Genomic DNA, 20,687 nt, shown 5'->3' with positions numbered 1-20,687 from the left:
ACACAAACTTATTTTGGATGCAATTAATCATGATTAATCATTGCCCAGCACTAATATAAACATAACATTTTTCTTAAATATATGTATGTGTGTGTATTTATATATACATAATAACTATACACAGTACACACACATATATTATGTACACAAAAACGTTTATTTTGGATGCGATTAATTGCAATTAATCATTGCCCAGCACTAATATAAACATAACTTTTTTTTTTAATATGCATGTGTGTGTATTTATATATCCATAATAAATATACATAGTTCTCACACATATATTATGTAAACTTATTTTGGATGCGATTAATCACGATTAATCGTCGCCCAGCACTAATAGAAACATAGCCTTATGTACATAATATTTTTCTCAAATATATGCATATGTGTGTTTATATATACATAATAAATATACACAGTACACACATATATATTATGTAAACACAAACTTATTTTGGATGCGATTAATCACGATTAATCGTCGCCCAGTACTAATAAAAATATAGCGTTATATACATAACATTTTTCTCAAATATATACATGTGTGTGTATTTATATATACATAATAAATATACACAGTACACACACATATATTTTATGTACACAAAAACATTTATTTTGGATGTGATTAATCACGATTAATCGTTGCCCAGCACTAATATAAACATAACCTTTTTTTTTATATATGCATGTGTGTGTATTTATATATACATAACAAATATACATAGTACTCACACATATGTTATGTAAACACAAACTTATTTTGGATGCGATTAATCACAATTAATCATTGCCCAGCACTAACATAAACATAATATTTTTTCTTAAATATATGCATGTGTGTGTATTTATATATACATAACAAATATACATAGTACTCACGCATATATTATGTAAGCAAAAACTCATTTTGGATGCGATTAATCACGATTAAGCATTATAAAAAAGGCAAAAATCCAATAAATAATTAAGCCATTGTAACATTTTCCAAGACAGTTTAAAGTAAAAATCTGTTAATGCTAGTAGACAATCAGCATCTGAGTATGACTAAAAACACATAATAAGGCAAATAGGGGACACATTGTGAATAATATGCGTAATCCTAATGAAAATATACCTTTTTTGTACTGCTCCACATGATGTTAGATCAGTACCATCCAGAAAACTAAGAGTGAAGAAAACTAATGAAATCAAAGCCAAGATGACAGCAGAATTGAAATGATGATTTAGTTGAGAATGTTATTGGGGATGGAGGTACACAGCAACATGATCTGCCTTTCTACTCCTGTAGCTTGAAGTTTTTATAATGTGTCCGATGTGATTAATGAGTCTGGCTGGGAACAGTTGGAGGCATGCGGAATTATAAATACACCCTCTAATACGCCAGTCCTAATCCAAATACATTTCACATCTCGTGCATCTCGTGCAAAAAAGCAGACCTCTAAATGCAACAGACTGCTCTATTGTAATTATTTGTGATTATTTTTGGTCTATTGTCAATTTCCCTTTTTCATTCCTGTTTAATAAGATCTGTTGGGAAGAAGTTTGTAGCCGTTTGTTTACTCAACGCCGGGATGTTCGGGACTCTCAGAGGCGGGACGCACTGAGCACGCTCAGACAGGGGCTGTGCGGGAAAACTATGCCGGCTGAGGTTTGGCGGCCGGCCAGAGGCAAAGCTAAGCAGGAGCCCAGAGGGAACATTCATCTTCAGATCCCATTACCAAAAGAGTTTAAACATGTTACAGCTGCTAAAAGTGGAAAACGGCTCGGTCCTCGCAGTCAAATCAAAATAGCAGGCAGCTGCCAAATACCTGATTCCCACTGTAATGTTTCACTTCATGTTTACATAATGGAGGTATAATAATGCACACAATGACTTATCTTGTTCACAGCTAATCCTCTGAAATCTCTCTCGTCTGCAACTAAAGGAGTTTTTTTCAAACCCCCAAAGAGTCCTTAAGCTGTTCATACGACGACCCAGTTTTAAACCACGTGCAAAGGGCGACGTTATATTTACCTAATATTCTCTTTCGATTAGCTGGAGGGAAAATAGCTTTCAGATGTTACTGTTTTAATTTTGTCTATATTTATGTCTGAGTACTTTTTTTAATGTGAGTGAGAGTTGAGATAAGAATGGAAATAGCCCCCCCGTCACAAGGTGAGAAGTCAGAGAATAAATCATGACGAATATCCTCACTCATTCTCGGCACATGACCATTTATGGGAATAAAAAGTCACCGTTCCCTTCCCATTTCAGTTCACAGAGGGGGAAAAAAAACTGTAGGAAATCTTTCCTTGCAAGTTAGGCTATGGAGTGTTTCCTCGGAGGGAAAATGTTTTTAGGAGGTTGAGGGCGTCTGTGAGATTTAAATTTTTGTTATTTTCATTGAGCTCAGCAGCTGGCAGATAGACAGCAGTATAACTCCATTATAGGGCACGATGCCAAGAACAGGAAATATGCAATTAAATGTCCCTTTATGAGAGAGAGATAGAGCTAAGTAAACATGAAGATTTAGTTTTAACATTGGTAGGGATACAGATACATGTACACACACACTGCTAATTTTACACATTCAAGGTTTTTCTTGCAAATCTTAGGGGAATTATGGCTGGATCGATATATGAATGTTGGCTTTGATACTATAATGATACTTTAGACAACAAATAAACAGCCTAGGGTGGCTGATGAAATACAAGGACTGTGAAATGTCAATAATAATATTTGTCACAATCAGTTCTTTTTAAAGCAAAGAATACTAATCAATATGTAAGTGTTCTGCAATTCATTTGGATAACACGTTTTTGTGTCTTTTGTTATCACTATTATTATCATTTTGCTGTTTACACGTGATCTGCAATTCTATCTACCACCTGAAAATGTGAAATGAGAAAATATCTACACATTTGCTGAAATTTCTGTTTTGATTAGAAAAAAATCTAAATTCAATGCAGTTTTTTATTTATATGATATAAAAGGACAACATATTTAACATGGGTATATCTGCGATTTGATTTAATTTAATAATTATCATACTGTTATGCTATTTAAACATTATTATTATTATTATTATTATTATTCTTAGACTAAATTTTTCCAAACGCTACTCCTCCTAGGGCTTTAATGCCACAAGGCCCAAACTCGGCGGAGCCCTGGGCCCTAAGTGCCAGTATGTTGCTTGTTGCTTTTTAGACTGATCAGACTTACAGTTTATTTATTATTAATTTTTGAAAATGAAAAATGTCCCATAGACTTGCATAGGCTGAGAAAAAATGCCCCCTCTAAAGGAGCAATTCCACTTCACCGAATGGAAAAATGTCCCATAGACTTGAATGGGCTGAGAAAAAAATGCGCCCTCTAAAGGAGTAATTCCACTCCACTCAACAGGAGATCGCTGATCCTCTGACCTACTTTCACTTTGTAATCGGTGGAAAATGCAAATAAATAACGCCTTTAAAATTAAAATATTTGAGCGATTTAATTCAGTCCACCCATCAGAACACATCAAGAGCTGAATTCAGCTGTTTCTGAGTTGTTTTATTTAAAACCCTAAGCATTTTCTTCACCGCGTACAGCTATAAAAATATATAATAAAAAATAATTATATAATAACTATAAAATTTTAAATATAATTATACAATATATAATTGTTTTATATTTTAAAATTGTATATATATATATATATATATATATATATATATATATATATAATAAAAAATAATTACATAATAATTATACAATTGTAAATATAATTATACAATAAATAACTATGTTTTATATTTTAAAATATAAAAATATATAATAAAAAATAACTATATAATATTTATAAAATTTTAAATATAATTATACAATATTTAACTATGTTTTATATTTTAAAATTATATACACACACACACACACACACACACACACACACACGCACAGTCAAACCAAAAATGATTTAAACTCCATATATATATATATATATATATAATTTTTTTTTTTTTTTTTTTACTAATGGATGCAGGACACTATAGTTAATTTATGTAAGCGAGGATAGCAAAATAAAGTAAACTGTGACATATTATAGCAAAAAAAATCTATATACAGTGGACTACCAGTAAAATAGATATAAATTTGGGACCAAAAATTGGATTTGACACTTTGACCTGACGATGTTTTGTTACACAGTTCTGACACAGTATAACTATTGAGTTCTTGTCGTATTTTATTACCATTTTCTAAACTATAGCAAATAAACTGTGATAATGTAAAGGTGTCTGAATTTTTATATATATACTGATTCTCATTACTGCTTTTTGCTGATTTCGTTGTTTTCGATGTCACCTATAACTTTGGGTGCAGCGAAGTATAAAATAATGTCATAAAAAACATGATATGCAATGCTTATATTACATTCCGTGGTAATATTATATTCAATCCCAAAAAGCTGCAAGACAGAAAGCACATCAAGGCCAGGAAGTAGGTTTTGCAAGAAAAGAGCAAGACCGCTGACAGGGCTGGCCTTCAAAATAAAAACAAACAAATGGAAAAAAAGGCAAATGCACCATTTTGTCACAAATGGTGTGGTGGGATACATTTCGCTGGGAAATGAACCAAAAATCTCCTTGATGGTCTGAACGTGTACTCACTGTGGGAGTACAAAGAATAACTTGAAGTGCCACAAGAGCGATCCATTTACAAGACTATTTCCCCTCATGTGGCTGGAAACGAGGCTCATCCCCCTTCCTTTCCCCATTCCAAACATCTCGACAAAGACGGAATACATCCGTGAACCCGAGTTTAACCGAACAGAACCGCTGCCAGTAATGTACAAGTGTCATGCTGAGTTTTTCTCCTCATCAGACTTCACTTGTCAGTCCATTACAACTGTCTAAAGCTTCACTGAAGACAGACCATTTCTGAGGCCATGGGACTCTATAGTTTTTCCTCCTTGCTTATAAAAAAAAATGACCGGATATATACTTAATATCAGACTCAACTCTCAACATTCACAAAAACATTTGCATTCCCTTATAAAGCAGCTGCAAAGTCATGAAAACGAACCAGGCCACAGTTTGGAGCTGTCTGTAATCATAAGTTCTCCTCAAGTTATTTTAGTTCCTCTATTCAGCGCACTGACTGCAACGCACTGACTGCAATCTGGCTGAAATACAATGATTTTATTCATGAGTATCTTGCGTGTGAATTTTATCCGTTAAATAAGCATTATTTAGATATTGAATACAATGAGTTTGGAAATAATTTAATCAAGTTAAAGGGATAGTTCACCCAAATATGAAAACTCTGTCATTAATTGTTCACCCTCATGTCGTTCCAAACCTGTAAAACCTTCGTACATCATATTCAAACACAAATAAAGTTTTTGTTGATGAAATCTGAGTGTATTCTGACCCTGCATAGACAGCAATGCAATTACAATTTTATGTTCAAGTCCCAGAAGGGTAGAAAAGACATTGTTAAAATAGTCTATGCATCAGTGGTCTAACTGTACAACGTCGTTTCAGTGCAAAGTTAAAACGATCTAAAATTACAAGATTAAAGTTGTAATATTTTTATGAGGCAAGGTTTTGAGAATAAATTTGAAATGTTTTGAGAATAAAGTTGAAATGTTTCTAGAATAAGGTCAAAATGTTTTGATAATACAGTTGAAATTACGAGAATAAAGTCGAAATGTTGTGATAAAGTCGAAAGGTTTCAAGAATAAAGTCAGAATTACGAGAATAATGTCAAAAGGGTTTGAGAATACAGTTGAAATGTTTAGAGAATAAAGTCTTTATTAAAATAAATAAATAAAGTTTATATTATATTCAAATTTTATTTTCATAATTTTGACTATTTTGACTTTATTTTTTCGTAATTTCGACTTCATTCTCAAAATATTACGGCATTATTATCTCCTAATCGTACTTTTTTTTTATGTTTTACGTCGCACTAAGACGCCGTTGTACAAATGTAATTTTATGAATACTTTTTCGTGTGCAAAGAAAACAAAAACAACTTTCAACAATTTCTTCTCTTCCGTGTCAGTCTTCTGCGTTATCTTTCTAGGCCTTAAACGTGGTAGTTAAGTTGCAATCTATGCATATCTTAATTTGTTTTGAGAATACAGTTGAAATATTTCAAGAATAAAGTCGAAAGGTTTTAAAAATAAAGTCAAAATTTTTTAAGAATAAAGTCGAAATGTTTCAAGAATAAAATCAAAAGGTTTTCAGAATAAAGTCGAAATTACGAGAATAAAGTCAAAATGTTTAGGAATAAAGTCTAAATATTTCGAGAATAAAGTCTAAATGTTTCGAGAATAAAGTCAAAAGGTTTCAAAAATAAAGATGAAATGTTTTGAGAATAAAGTTGAAATGTTTCGAGAATAAAATCAAAATGTTTCAAGAATGAAATTTTTTTTTTTGAGAATAAAGTCAAAAGGTTTCAAGAATAAAGTCGAAATTATGAGAATAAAGTCGAAATGTTTAGAGAATAAAGTCGAAATTATGAGAATAATATCAAAAGATTTTGAGAATAAAGTCTAAATGTTTTGAGAATAAAGTCAAAATTATATTTCTATAATTATATATTTATATTATATTTCTATATAATATGACTATTTTGACTTTATTTTTCGTAATTTCAACTTTATTCTCGAAATATTTTGACTTCATTCTCAAAATATTACGACGTTATTATCTCGTAATCTTTTTTCCTTGTTTTCACGTGGCACTAAGACACCGTCGTACAAAAAAAAAAACTTTATTCAACAATTTCTTCTGTTCCATGTCAGTCTTTTGTCTTATCTTTCTAGGACTTGAACATGGTAGTTACATTGCTGTCTATGCATATCTTAATTTGTTTTCTGAAGATGAACATCATATGGGTTTGGAATGACATGAAGGTGAGTAATTAATAACAGCATTTTCATTTTTGGGATAGAAAAGTGACAAAACGTAGCTCTCACAATTACATAAAACAGCATGTCACACTTTAAAAAGATAAATGATTTATTTATAGAAAGTCTGAAATAGTATTTTCTTGTAAAATGTGCTCCAATAATCTGTTTTATTTACAACTTCAATTTACAACTGTGATATGCTGTTTGTTGGTTGCAGATCCTTCTCCATTTTTGCGAAAAAGGGCTGCTGGAGAGCATTTGTGTCCTTGAGCACATGTACTTACCCCAGATAGCACTATAAAGTTCAACTAAAAACCTGCCTCAACAAATGAATCATTTATTTTAGAAATCCAGACCTGGGTTATGTGTCACCTTGAGCCTGTTCAAAAGAATCTTATAGACAGACAAGCCATTGAAAACAACATTTTTACAGACAAGTACTTTTTTATAGCCTTCTAAAGTGGCGCATTTAATACGAACACCTTAATTTGTCCACAAAAAAATTCAGTCACAAAGTGACTTTGAGGTGCAAACTGCCTCCTCGTCATTAATTCAGATGCATAATTGCTTTACGAATCGTGAGGAGAATAAAGCTTCCTGTATAATGTGGGCAGATAAGGGCATCATCACAGAGATAGCAGCCTGCCGAAAACCACGACGGTGCGCCCGTACGCTTTTGTCTGCGCGCACTCTTCTCCGCTGGGAAGTCTGCTGAGTGGGTAATAAGATTGTGTTGCAGCATCTCTCCCCCCCGTCCATCCTTATATAACACTAATTTCCATAACAAGCAACTCAGAGAACACTGGACCGTTAAAATTAATCATACTTAAAGAACGCAACAATTATACAAAGACCAGCATTTATGCTCCACTGAGGTGCTGTTTTTCCTGCCACCCTTGCCCAGGGATGTGTTCCACATAAGTGAAAAAAGAGGTGCTTATAAAAATCAAGTGGGCCAAAGAGTAAATGCAGATGTGACCGTGGTACCGGAGGCCCGGCTTATGTAACTCTTACTGGAAGCTGATGTAAACGATGAACGGTGTATTATTTCCTAACAGGGGTGCTGTAGAAGACACATTAGACGAAGGTAATCTACAGTTTGTGTTTTGCAATTTCCTGTGCAGCGGTGGCTGGTGGGATTATGCAGGAAGAAGCTGTGCTGAGGTCAGTGGGGCTTTCCTGCATAGAGAGAACTGGCATTTCTGCATGTAATAGGGGAACAGTGAGGGCCTCACTCTTGCCAGCCTTACAACTTCATTCGCTGCAGCCCTTAACCGCAACCACATGACCAGGGCGGAACCGAAAACCCTGCCAGCTTGTGTCTGATCACAGTAAACTTGAGGTCAATATTAGACACTGACTAGTATCAAGGCTGTATGCAATCACACAGATGGATGGTATTAAAAAGACACCTTTCTAAATTTGTACGACAGACCTCATTACAACTACCAGCTGAATTACTCTAAGTATAATGGCTGTAGCTGTGATGTGAATTGAAACTGCCTAGAGTGGAAATTGCTCCTGAGAGTTAATGTAGTTCTCAGTTATGCTTCATTTGAGTGTCTCTAGACGTCCTTACGAGAAATAAAAAATAGACATAAATGAGTCAACTGTTGATGTACAGTAAGAGTATAGAGCTGTACAATAAACAAGAATGATACAGCTCAAATTATTTCATTTTAGAATTTAAATTGAACAATTATTTCAAATTATTCAACATGTTGCATTGGAAAAATGTGTCTCTGTCTACCTGTACCTATACATACATTTCACTCCAGCTGAAATGAACATGAGTGGCAGTAAAACTCCTCAGCTTTGACACAAATTATTATTACAGGGCAGATTATCAATTAATAGCTACTTATTTTCACATGGTTCCTTCCACAATACTATGTTATGATCTCAAAGTAAAAGTCCAATCAAACAAGAATCGTGATAAAAGAGCTGACAAAAAAGACTTGTAGAATTAAGTTGAAAAGACAATTTTTTTTTATCTCAGGTTTGCTATACATTGTTGTTCAAAAGTTTAGGATCAGTAAGATAATGAGAATAAAGTCAAAATATTTCGAGAATAAAGTCAAAATGTTTCCAGAATGAAGTCGAAATGTTTCGAGAATAAAATCAAAAGGTTATGAAAAATAAAGTCGGAATTACGAGAATAAAGTCAAAATGTTTCGAGAATAAAGTCAAAAGGTTTCGAGAATAAAATCGAAATGTTTCGAGAATAAAGTCAAAAGGTTTCAAGAATAAAGTCGAAAGGTTTCGAGAATAAAGTCAAAATGTTTCCAGAATGAAGTCGAAATGTTTCAAGAATAAAATCAAAAGGTTTGGAAAATAAAGTCAGAATTACGAGAATAAAGTCAAAAAGTTTCGAGAATAAAGTCGGAATCACAAGAATAAAGTTAAAAGGTTTCAAGAATAAAGTCGGAATTGCGAGAATAAAGAAAAAAAAATTCCAGAATGAAGTCGAAATGTTTCGAGAATGAAATCAAAAGGTTTAGAAAATAAAGTCGGAATTACGAGAATAAAGTCAAAACTTTTCGAGACGAAATGTTTCGAGAATAAAGTCAAAATGTTTCCAGAATGAAGTCGAAATGTTTCGAGAATAAAATCAAAGGTTTCAAAAATAAAGTCAGAATTACGAGAATAAAGTCAAAAGGTTTCGAGAATAAAGTCGTAATCACAAGAATACAGTTAAAAGGTTTCGAGAATAAAGTCGGAATTACGAGAATAAAGTCAAAAGGTTTCGAGAATAAAGTCGTAATCACAAGAATAAAGTTAAAAGGTTTCGAGAATAAAGTCGGAATTACGAGAATAAAGTCAAAAGGTTTCAAGAATAAAGTCGAAACGTTTCAAGAATAAAGTCGAAAGGTTTCGAGAATAAAGTCAAAATGTTTCCAGAATGAAGTCGAAATGTTTCAAGAATAAAATCAAAAGGTTTGGAAAATAAAGTCAGAATTACGAGAATAAAGTCAAAAAGTTTCGAGAATAAAGTCGGAATCACAAGATTAAAGTTAAAAGGTTTCAAGAATAAAGTCGGAATTACGAGAATAAAGAAAAAAAAATCCAGAATGAAGTCAAAATGTTTCCAGAATGAAGTCGAAATGTTTCGAGAATAAAATCAAAGGTTTCAAAAATAAAGTCAGAATTACGAGAATTAAATCAAAAGGTTTCGAGAATAAAGTCGTAATCACAAGAATAAAGTTAAAAGGTTTCGAGAATAAAGTCGGAATTACGAGAATAAAGTCAAAAGGTTTCGAGAATAAAGTCGTAATCACAAGAATAAAGTTAAAAGGTTTCGAGAATAAAGTCGGAATTACGAGAATAAAGTCGAAAGGTTGCAAGAATAAAGTCTAAATGTTTTAAAAATAAAGTCAAAATGTTTTGAGTTTACGAGAATAAAGTCAAAATGTTCAGAGAATAAAGTTGCAATTTATTTGTTTCATCTAAGTGTCTCTAGACGTCCTTAGGAGAAATAAAAAATAGACATAAATGAGTCAACTGTTGATGTACAGTAAGAGTATAGAGCTGTACAATAAGCAAGAATGATACAATTCACTGCAGTTTCCAGCTGAAATGGACACGAGTGGCAGTAAAACACCTCAGCTTTGACACAATTATAATTACAGGGCAGATTATCAATTAATAGCTACTTATTTTCACATGGTTCCTTCCACAATACTATGTTATAACCTCAAAACGTATGTATGGCTCTTCTAATGTAAAATAAACTTGCTCTGTAGCCCACCTGATACAGCACTGTATTTGCTCTGTATGAGAGCACAAAGACTTGTAGAATTAAGTTAAAATGACATGTTTGTTTTAGCAGATGTGTTTTTATCTCAGGTTTGCATTGTTGTTATTACATTGTTGTTCAAAAGTTTGGGATCAGTAAGATTTTTATTGTTTTATTTATTTTTTTTGCTCATCAAGGCTGCATTTATCTGATCAAACAATAATATTTCACAGTTTTTTCCCCCTGTGTTTTGATCAAATAAATGCCTTGATAAGCATAAGAGAATTCCCTAAAAACATTAAAAATCTTACTGATGCCAAACTTTTGAACAGCTGTAGAGGGTTTAGTGGAGATACATTATTTTCAATATTGATAGAGCAGTAACATTAAGTACAGCAACCAATGAAATAAAACATTGCCAGATTCACGTTCATCTGTTTTGGATAAAACTGAGTGCCTTTTAGCACCAATCAGTGGAGATTTCACTTTAAAAGTGTTGTGAAATAAGCAAGAAACAACCTAATACCATTTTTCAGAAATGTCGCCACAGGCATATTTTTCCAATGAGCCTGGCTTTAAATTATTTCATTTTTCAAACTGGGAAAGTTCATATTAAAATCTTTGATTGTAGATCTTGGTAAATGGCCAATCTAAGAAACTGAGAACAGTTTGAGACTTCGGTCTCAAAGTGTAATCTTAAAGAAACAACAGAGATATTAAAGAACTCTTACTGAGTTACTATAAGGGAACAGAAAGTCTAATTGAATTTCTTCCACATTTATCAGCGGTATATATAAAGATGTTCTCTGAAGAGTGAGTCATTCGGGCCGGGAGATATTTTTCCCTCTTCTTTCGAACTCGTAGAGCAAATGACTAATATTTAACACGGCACTCTTGTGAGAGCGGGTGCTGCTATTAGAACAACATCCTGCAATCAATACTCAGGTTTCCTCTGCCCACTGAAATAGCTCATGCACAAATAGCCCTGTTGATTTACATTACATAATCCAATAGATTTGCATTTGAAGAATAACATTTGGACATCCAATGTTGCCACAGCAACTAAAAAAAAAAAAATACGAGTATGAATGTATCAGAAATACAGTGCGAGTACAAATATACCTATGTATCATATTATGTAAAGTGACACTTGATAAACACGGGTGGCTTCAGGTTTTAAACAAGTATTAAATCATTATTAATGTGATTTGATTCCAGGAAATTCCAGTGCATAAATTTTCACAGCACAAAAATAAATATGACGCAGGCAGTAGTCGGGTGAATCACATGAAACCTGTCAAAAATGTCCAGAATGTATAGGTCATATTTTTACTGTGCTGTGTACAAAAAATGTAAGCTTATTTTATTTTATTTTAATGTGTTTATTTATTTATTTTTGCATTGTGACATTCTCATTATTTGATTTTATTTTATTTTAATGTATTTATTTATTTATTTATTTTTTTTTTAAAGATTTATTTTTTGGCCTTTTTGCCTTTATTATGATAGGAAAGATCAGATAGGACAGGAAGCGAAGTGGGAGAGAGATTAGGGTAGGGATCGGGAAAGGTCCTCGAGTCGGGACTCGAACCCGGGACGCCCGGAGCGCACCAGCGCTATATGTCGGCGCGCTAACCACACGCCTATCTGCGCCGACATTTATTTATTTATTTATTTTAAGCATTGTGACATTTTCATTATTTATTTAATTTAATTTATTTTTTTATTAATGCATTTATTTTTGCATTATGACATTTTCATTATTTTATTGTATTTTATTAATTAATTTATTTATTTTTGCATTGTGACATTTTATTTTATTTTATTTTATTTTTTCACTGTGACATTTCCATTGACAACGGAGCACATTTTGCAAACATTTTTCATTATTATAATGGGAAAAGAGATTTTTTCTTTTCAATTGAGCATTTATTATGTTTATTATTATTTTTTTAATATTTTATTTTAGTACTTTTATTCATTTATTTATTTTTGCATTATGACATTTTCATTATTTTATTTTATTCATTTTTGCTTTATGACATTTTCATTATTTATTTATTTTTTTGCATTGTGACATTTTCTTTATTTTATTATTTACATTATTTTTCATTTTATTATTTTTATGTATTTATTTTTGAATTATAACATTTTAATTTTTTTTCTCTTTTTCATTCTTATTTTATACATTTTATATTATATATTATAATATTACCTAGTACTTGGCATGAGAATAACCATTTAGAATAACAGAGTAAAACATTTTATTTTATAGTATATTGGTTTTATTTTATTTTATGAAACCTGTCAGAAATGTCAAGAATGTATAGGTCATATTTTAGTTTAGTTTTGTTTTATTTTTTTAATTCATTTATTTATTTATTATTGTGACATTTTCATTATTTTATTTTAATATTTATTTAATTTATTTTATTTTATGAAACCTGTCAGAAATGTCAAGAATGTATAGGTCATATTTTAGTTTAGTTTTGTTTTATTTTTTTAATTCATTTATTTATTTATTATTGTGACATTTTCATTATTTTATTTTAATATTTATTTAATTTATTTATCTTATTACTTTTATTTATTTTTGCATTATGACATTTTCATTATTTTATTTTATTTTATTAATTTATTTATTTTCGCATTGTGACATTTTCATTATTTTATTTAGTTATGGCATTGTGACATTTTCATTATTTTATTTTATTTTTATTTTATTCATTTATTTATTTTTGCATTGTGACATTTTCATTATTTAATTTCATTTAATGTATTTATTCATTTCTGCATTGTGACATTTTCATTATTTTATTTTATTTTATTACTTTTATTCATTTATTTATTTTTGCATTGTGACATTTTCATTATTTAAAGGAACCGTATGTAAGAAATTTATGCCAGTTAATCATAAAATGGCCCTGACATGTCATTAGACATTAAGAAATCATGTTCATTTCAAATACTTGTAACACTGACAACAGTGGTCCGGCCAGGATATTGTCATTAAAAGTGAGAGTTTGCAGCCCACAACTGGTCTGAGGCGCCACCCTCCAGCTATCTACCAATCACGAAGTCAGTAGAGTTTCGTCATCCGGGTTGCCAGCTCTGTTACAGCTGCAGCTATACGAACGTGTCGGATAAAACATGTATAACGTTACGAAACCTAAAAGACCTCGATATGAATCCGAAATACGTCGTGACAAAGTTCGAAATAAAACAAGGATTTGTATAGGAGATGCCTTTGAAAGATGGAGACGACTGAAAATGGAGAATTCATCTATGTTTGGCTAACTTTGCTTCCGTACACAGTGGATTTTCCACGGTCGGCCGTGCTAAATGCGTTCATAAAAAGCTTTATATCGCACCACTAGCAGGGTATGAAAACAATCTATGTTCCGACTGAAATGTGGTATTACAGTACATCTTTACGAAATATTTGGCTAATCGCCATCTGTAAATTTTTGCGATACATAATTACTTCGCAAAACATCTCTCGTGAAGCATAAACATAATTAACAGAAGAAAAAAAATTACTGTGTAGGACTCGTCACTTGCCATTGGAAGCTCCTTGTAGCAGCCTATTCCTACAGCTTAGCTGGCAACCTGGAGTCAGGGGGGAGGGAGAGGGGATACACCATTCTACAGTATTTTGAAAGTGATTGCAGTACCAGTTTTGGCCACAATCCTACATACGGTTCCTTTAATTTATTTAATGTATTTATTCATTTCTGCATTGCGACATTTTAATTATTTTATTTTATTTTATTTTTGCATTGTGACATTTTCATGACAGCTGAGATCATTTTCCAAACAATTTTTATTATTGTAATTGAACATTTATTATCTTTTATTTTTTTAATTCTTATTTTTATACATGTTTTTTATATTATATATTTTATATTATTAGTATATATATATATATATATATATATATATATATATATATATATATATATATATATATATACATACAAATAAAAAAAATTAAATAAATGTATTAAATTTAAATAAAACATTACCTAGTGATTAGTATGAGAATACCTATTTAGAATAATTGAGCACAAAAAACAACAGTCCTGCTAATAGGCTTTCTTTTTTTTTAAAGACGTGTTGAAATGTTTTTCTCGTCTTTTTCCAGAGATTTATTTCAACACCGTGGTCTCATTTGACAAATATAGTTTTTCTACCAGCTCAGCACTGTTCATGCTGCACTTCCGCTTCTTGCTCACAAGATGGCGTAATACCCAGCTGTAAGAGGCCCCCGAAACAGGAAGTAAAACATTACACTAAGAATCACAACCTCAACTGTTTCAAGTCTATTTTTAGCATGTTTGTCTTTGAGCGCTCTCGCTCACACAGAGCTGCTCTCATCTCGCTCGGCACCCCTCAGGCCACATACCGAAATAACTAAGACAAATGGTTGTTGACATCAACAATTTCATTTTCTCATTCATCTCATTCCACCGCTTTGGTGTTGGGGAGACGAGCCCGGGATCCGACATTACTGCTTATTAAACAAGCCGTCTGATGGAGCCTTGAGTTTACTTCCACAGAAGTGGCCCTAATGAGTGCTTGCCGAAATGCCACGAACCGTAAATTCTGACCGCAGCCGCAGTAAACGACACACAGAGCTAGATGGCAGATCAGCAGGTTTCGTTGCCAAATAAACGTTAAACAAACAACCGGAGGCCTGTTATTGAACATAATAGAGGTTACGGCCGAGAAAACTGACCTCAAAACAGCACGTTCATAATCACATCAGTACAAGCCGGGATCAAACCTAGCCCTTTAAAAAGGGGAAATTATTTGAAGTGCTTTTTCTGCTTTTCTCCGCAGGGGCAAACAGCGAATTAATCATAGAGACGGACCGGGAGAAAAAATGTGAGGCCGTGTGTGTGTATGTGTGTGTGAGAGAGAGAAAAAAACAGACATTGTTCCCTCAGCTTCGCAGGACGCCTGGAAGGTTTTGTTGAAAAGTCGACCCTTGAACTAATCCAGATTCACACAGTTAAACAGAGAGGGGAAGGAACGCCAAAGCAGGCCTTTTGTCATTCCTGGCCTTTAGACCTGAAATTACCTCACTAACTCCCTTCAGGCTAAAACCCATTAACGTTCAAAAGCCAGCTTTAATTATTAAATGCTCTAAATAATGCGCGATGAGAGCCGTGTTTTTGTAGTGTACGTCGTTTGTACAGACACATCCTCCCTGCGAAATATTTTATTGCTGGAATTCGTTCTGTGATGCGGCTGAAATGAAAGCCACATTCCTGGGTAGTGATTTACAGGCTTTAAATTAGAGGCCCGAGCTTGAACGCTGCTCAATCTTTAGCCTAACATAAACACAGCACTTATTCTCTCAGCACAATGTGAAGTGATAAAGCATAAATAAGCTGTGCGTGGAAAAAGAAACTACATCAACATGGTGGTTGTTCCAAAACAAAGCCTTAAAAAGCTTTTAAACTCCACATTATACATACTCAGAGAAACTGATCGTGCAGCAGTAAAGGACTAAACCTTCAGAAATGTCTAATGTACGTCAGCGACATATTTGAGCACCTTCTAAATGACTAACTTTGCTTTGTTGTCAATGTTTCTGATCACTTTGTTTATATATATATCTGCTGGGAAGCTCCACCCACTGTTAAATCTTATTGGTCCACAGTCCTGCTCCTTATAACTAAACACTGAATTTCAAATATCTTACGATTGGTACAATTGTTAATACCAATTCTGATACTACAGCAAAACTAATATGCCACTGAACACAAAATATGTTAATATTCACATTAATATTAAAAGATATACACTGCCGTTCAAAAGTTTGGGATAAGTAAGATTTTTAAAGTTTTTTGATCATCAAAGTTCCATTTATTTGATTAAACATACAGGGAAAACAGTAATATTGTGAAATATTATTGCAATTTAAAATAATTTTCTATTTTAATATACTTTAAATTATAATTTATTTCTGTTATGCAAAACTGAATTTTCATCAGCCATTACTCCAGTGTCACATTACTTTAGTGTCACATGATCCTCCAGAAATTTTATTATGCTAATTTATCATCAATGTTGGAAAGAAGTTGTGATATATTTTTTTAGGATTCTTTGATGAATAAAAATAAAAATAAAAAGTTAACACAATTTATTCAAAATAGAAATCTTTTCTAATATTTGAGGGCGTAAGTATGGAAGCCCATTTCCGGCACTGAATAAAAAAATAAATAAAAGGTTATTGCAACCTGTTATCTTACAATTCTGACTTTTTTTTTTAGAATTGTAGGATATAAACACAATTGTGACCCTGGACCACAAAACCAGTCATAAGTGTAAATTTGTCAAAATTGAGATTCTTACATCATCTGAAAGCTGAGTAATAAGCTTTCCATTGATATATTGTTTGTTAAAATAGGACAATGTTTGTCTGAGATGCAACTATTTGAAAACCTGGAATCTGAGGGTGCAAAAAAATCTAATTATTGAGAAAATTGCCTTAAAAGTTGTCCAAATGAAGTTCTTAGCAATGCATATTACTAATCAAAAATCAAGTTTTGATATATTTATGGTAGAAAATTTACTAAATATCTTCATGGAACATGATCTTTACTTAATATGCTAATGATTTTTGGCAAAAAAGAAAAATCGATAATTTTGACCCATACAATGTATTTTTGGCTATTGCTACAAATTTACCCCAGCGACTTAAGACTGGTTTTGTGGTCCAGGGTCATAATTCTGAGTTATAAAGTCAGAATTCTGCGATATAAACTTGTAATTCTGAGAAATGTCAGAATTGTGTGATATAAACTTGCGATTCTGTGAACATATCAGTCTTTTTTTTCTCCTCAGAACTGGACTTTATAACTCAGAATTGTTTATATCTCACAGTTCTGAGAAAGAAAGTCAAGAAAGAAACAGACGCGCAATTGCAAGAAAAAAAGTCATAATTTTGAGATACAAAGTTCCAATTGCGAGAAAAGTCAGAATTGCGATCTCAAAATTCTGAGAAAAAAAGTCAGAATTGCAAGAAACAAAGTCGCAATAGCAAAAAAAAGTTCAGAATTGCGAGAAAAAAGTCTTTACTATCACTTTTTATCAATTTAACATATCCTGAATAAAAGTATTAATTTCTTTCAAAGAAAGAAAGAAAAAAAATACTGACCCCAAACTTTGAACAGTAGTTTATATTGTTACAAAAGATTTCTATTTTGAGTAAAAGTTGTACTTTTTAACATGTTATTCATCAAAGAATCTTAAAAATATCACATATTCTAAAAAAATATTAAACAGCACAACTGTTTCCAACATTGATAATAAATAAGCTCAATAATTTCTGAAGGACTGTGTGACACTGAAGACTACAGTAATAATGCTGAAAAATCAGCTTTGCATCACAGGAATAAATTATATTTTAAAATACATTAAAACAGAAAACAAATTTTTTAAACTGCAATAATATTTCACAATATTTTCTGTATTTTTAATCAAATAAATGCAGTCTTTATGAGCAGAAAATACTTTAAAAACATAAAAAAATCTCAAACTTTTGACTAGTTTTAAGTAGCAAAGATATATTTGTAGCAGTAGCCAAAAATACACTGCAATTCTGACTTTTCTCGCAATTGGAACTTTGTATCTCAAAATTATGACTTTTTTTCTTGCAATTGCGCGTTTGTTTCTTTCTTGACTTTTTTTCTCAGAACTGTGAGATATAAACAATTCTGAGTTATAAAGTCCAGTTCTGAGGAGAAAATGTTCACAGAATCGCAAGTTTATATCACACAATTCTGACATTTCTCAGAATTGCAAGTTTATATCGCAGAATTCTGACTTTATAACTCAGAATTATGACCCTGGACCACAAAACCAGTCTTAAGTCGCTGGGGTAAATTTGTAGCAATAGCCAAAAATACATTGTATGGGTCAAAATGATCGATTTTGCTTTTACGCCAAAAATCATTAGGATATTAAGTAAAGATCATGTTCCATGAAGATATTTAGTAAATTTCAATATAAATATATCAAAACTTAATTTTTGATGCATTGCTAAGAACTTATCTTAAGAACTTGTATCTCAGCTAAATATTATCCTATCCTAACAAACCATACATCATTTAAAAAAAAGGTTATTTGTTCTCAATATTAAAAGAAAATTGATGCTTATGACTGGTTATGTGGTCCAGCGTCATATATTAATAGATATTTTAAAAATAACTTCCTGTGGATTTTCCAAGTAATTATTCAGCAAAACATTAAGAGCAGTGGGTGTTTAGATTCATATTATCAACGTAACAGACAGAGTCAGGTTTATTAAGCTGATCACAAAGCACAGATTTGGACATTAATGTGTTTACTTTCACTTAAGATAAATAGCCTGTGTGTACATTCATAGCTTGCCAAGACAGCCATTTTGACTCACAGCATTATCATATACTGCAAACACAAAGCAGCCCTCAGCCAGTCAGCCCTCTGGTATCAAATCGATAGAACGAGTAATACTGTTTGATTTTTTTTAATATGGCATTTTATGGAAGTACCTCAGAGCATTATCTTCATTGAGCAACATTTTTTGCTGACAGTGTGCTGGTTGGAACTGCCGCGTTTGTCTCGTTAAAACAAGAACACGATGGAATCTCAGTAGGGCAAATGAGCCTGTAAATCGACATGCAAATTGCGATGATAAACTAATTAGATCAATCAGGGATTTAATTAGGTTTTGTCAGCTTCCACAACCACAATGTCACACCACAGCTCCTTTCCACTAGGTAAATACAGCCAAATGGTGTAAATACAGATAAACGGCTAATCATAAATAGATGCGGATCAATGATTGGCATTTCTAAGAACCCCAATCGTTATCGTCTGGCATTCAAGAGAACGCGCAGCAGCGATATTGCTGGATTATGCGGCGCTCTCGCTAATGATTCGAAGGATAATAAATGCATATTGCTATTGTTTACTACAGCTGCAGTCTCAAATGAAGCTCCCATCTCTCAGGGGACGAAAACAGCTGATGCAATGCTCCCTGGGAAAAAGCCTTCCTTCAAAGCCAGATCATTAAACTCCACTTAAAGGGCTTGCATTAAAATCTGTCATACTGGCTAGAGGTTCAAGGATGAGTTCTGCGAAGCGTGACTTGTTTGAATTTAGAGCAAACATTAATTCTAATGGGGGGATACAAAAATCAATAATCTAGTGCTGCGAGGATCTTGCACTGTGCTAGAAATCCCACAATAACGGCATTTTTTGTATGCATGCAATGAGTAAGCATGCCAAAATTGTATTTACGATAAATAAATGCACTATAAAATTATATTAAATATGCAACATAATACTGCTTTTCGTTTTTCATTGCATAATGCATTCACATATTCAGTAACTAGTAAGTTGGCATTCCCTTCCAAGCCAATGAATGCACCCATCAGTAGTTTTTTATATTGCAAGATAATATTTGTACATGACACTGCAAATATTATTCAAACATTATGCAAATCCGCATGCATCCTGAATTGGTTAGTTCTGCAGCGGCGAGTGCAGTTAGGAACCGTCTGTGTGTTTTTTTTAAAGGGACAGTAGAAATTCACATAGCAACAAAATGACCCTCTTGCAGCAAGGGGGACTAAAGTTGCTCAACAGGGTTTGGGAATGCTGTTATCTGCAGAAGTATTCACGAGCGGAACGTTTTTGGAACAAAGATCTCTCTCTGGGAAGAGGAGGATTAAATAAATAACCAGGGCCAGATTGATCAGTGCCACTGACCTATATAATTAAAAAGCAGAGGAGAGGGGAGGGCTGGAATGCCGCAGTCTCTCTCAAGGTTATTGATGTCATATTTTATGACCTAATTTGTAATCTACATTTGTTTCTCTTTCCCCACAACATAGATAGTAGCCAAAAGCTAATCAGATAATATGGCAAATATCATTAGGAGCCGTTGGAGAACACCCAGAAATGAAATATCTGCATATTTATGCTCACTCGTGCAGTTACAAACTTGGTTACAAGTTTATTTCTTATGTGGAACAAAAAAGAAAAAAATATCATGGTTGAAAAAAAAAAAA

General features: G+C 32.5%; 1 protein-coding gene across 1 annotated transcript in view; it reads right to left on the bottom strand.

The window, feature by feature from the left end:
• The window catches only part of LOC141298349 (AT-rich interactive domain-containing protein 5B-like), a 62,600-nt gene that overhangs the window by 12,960 nt on the left and 28,953 nt on the right, over positions 1 to 20,687 (bottom strand). The gene's annotated exons all lie outside the window — the stretch shown is intronic.

Source organism: Garra rufa, chromosome 22 (assembly GCF_049309525.1).
Source record: "Garra rufa chromosome 22, GarRuf1.0, whole genome shotgun sequence".
NCBI lineage: Eukaryota > Metazoa > Chordata > Actinopteri > Cypriniformes > Cyprinidae > Garra > Garra rufa.
This window is presented reverse-complemented; position numbering and strand designations above follow the sequence as displayed.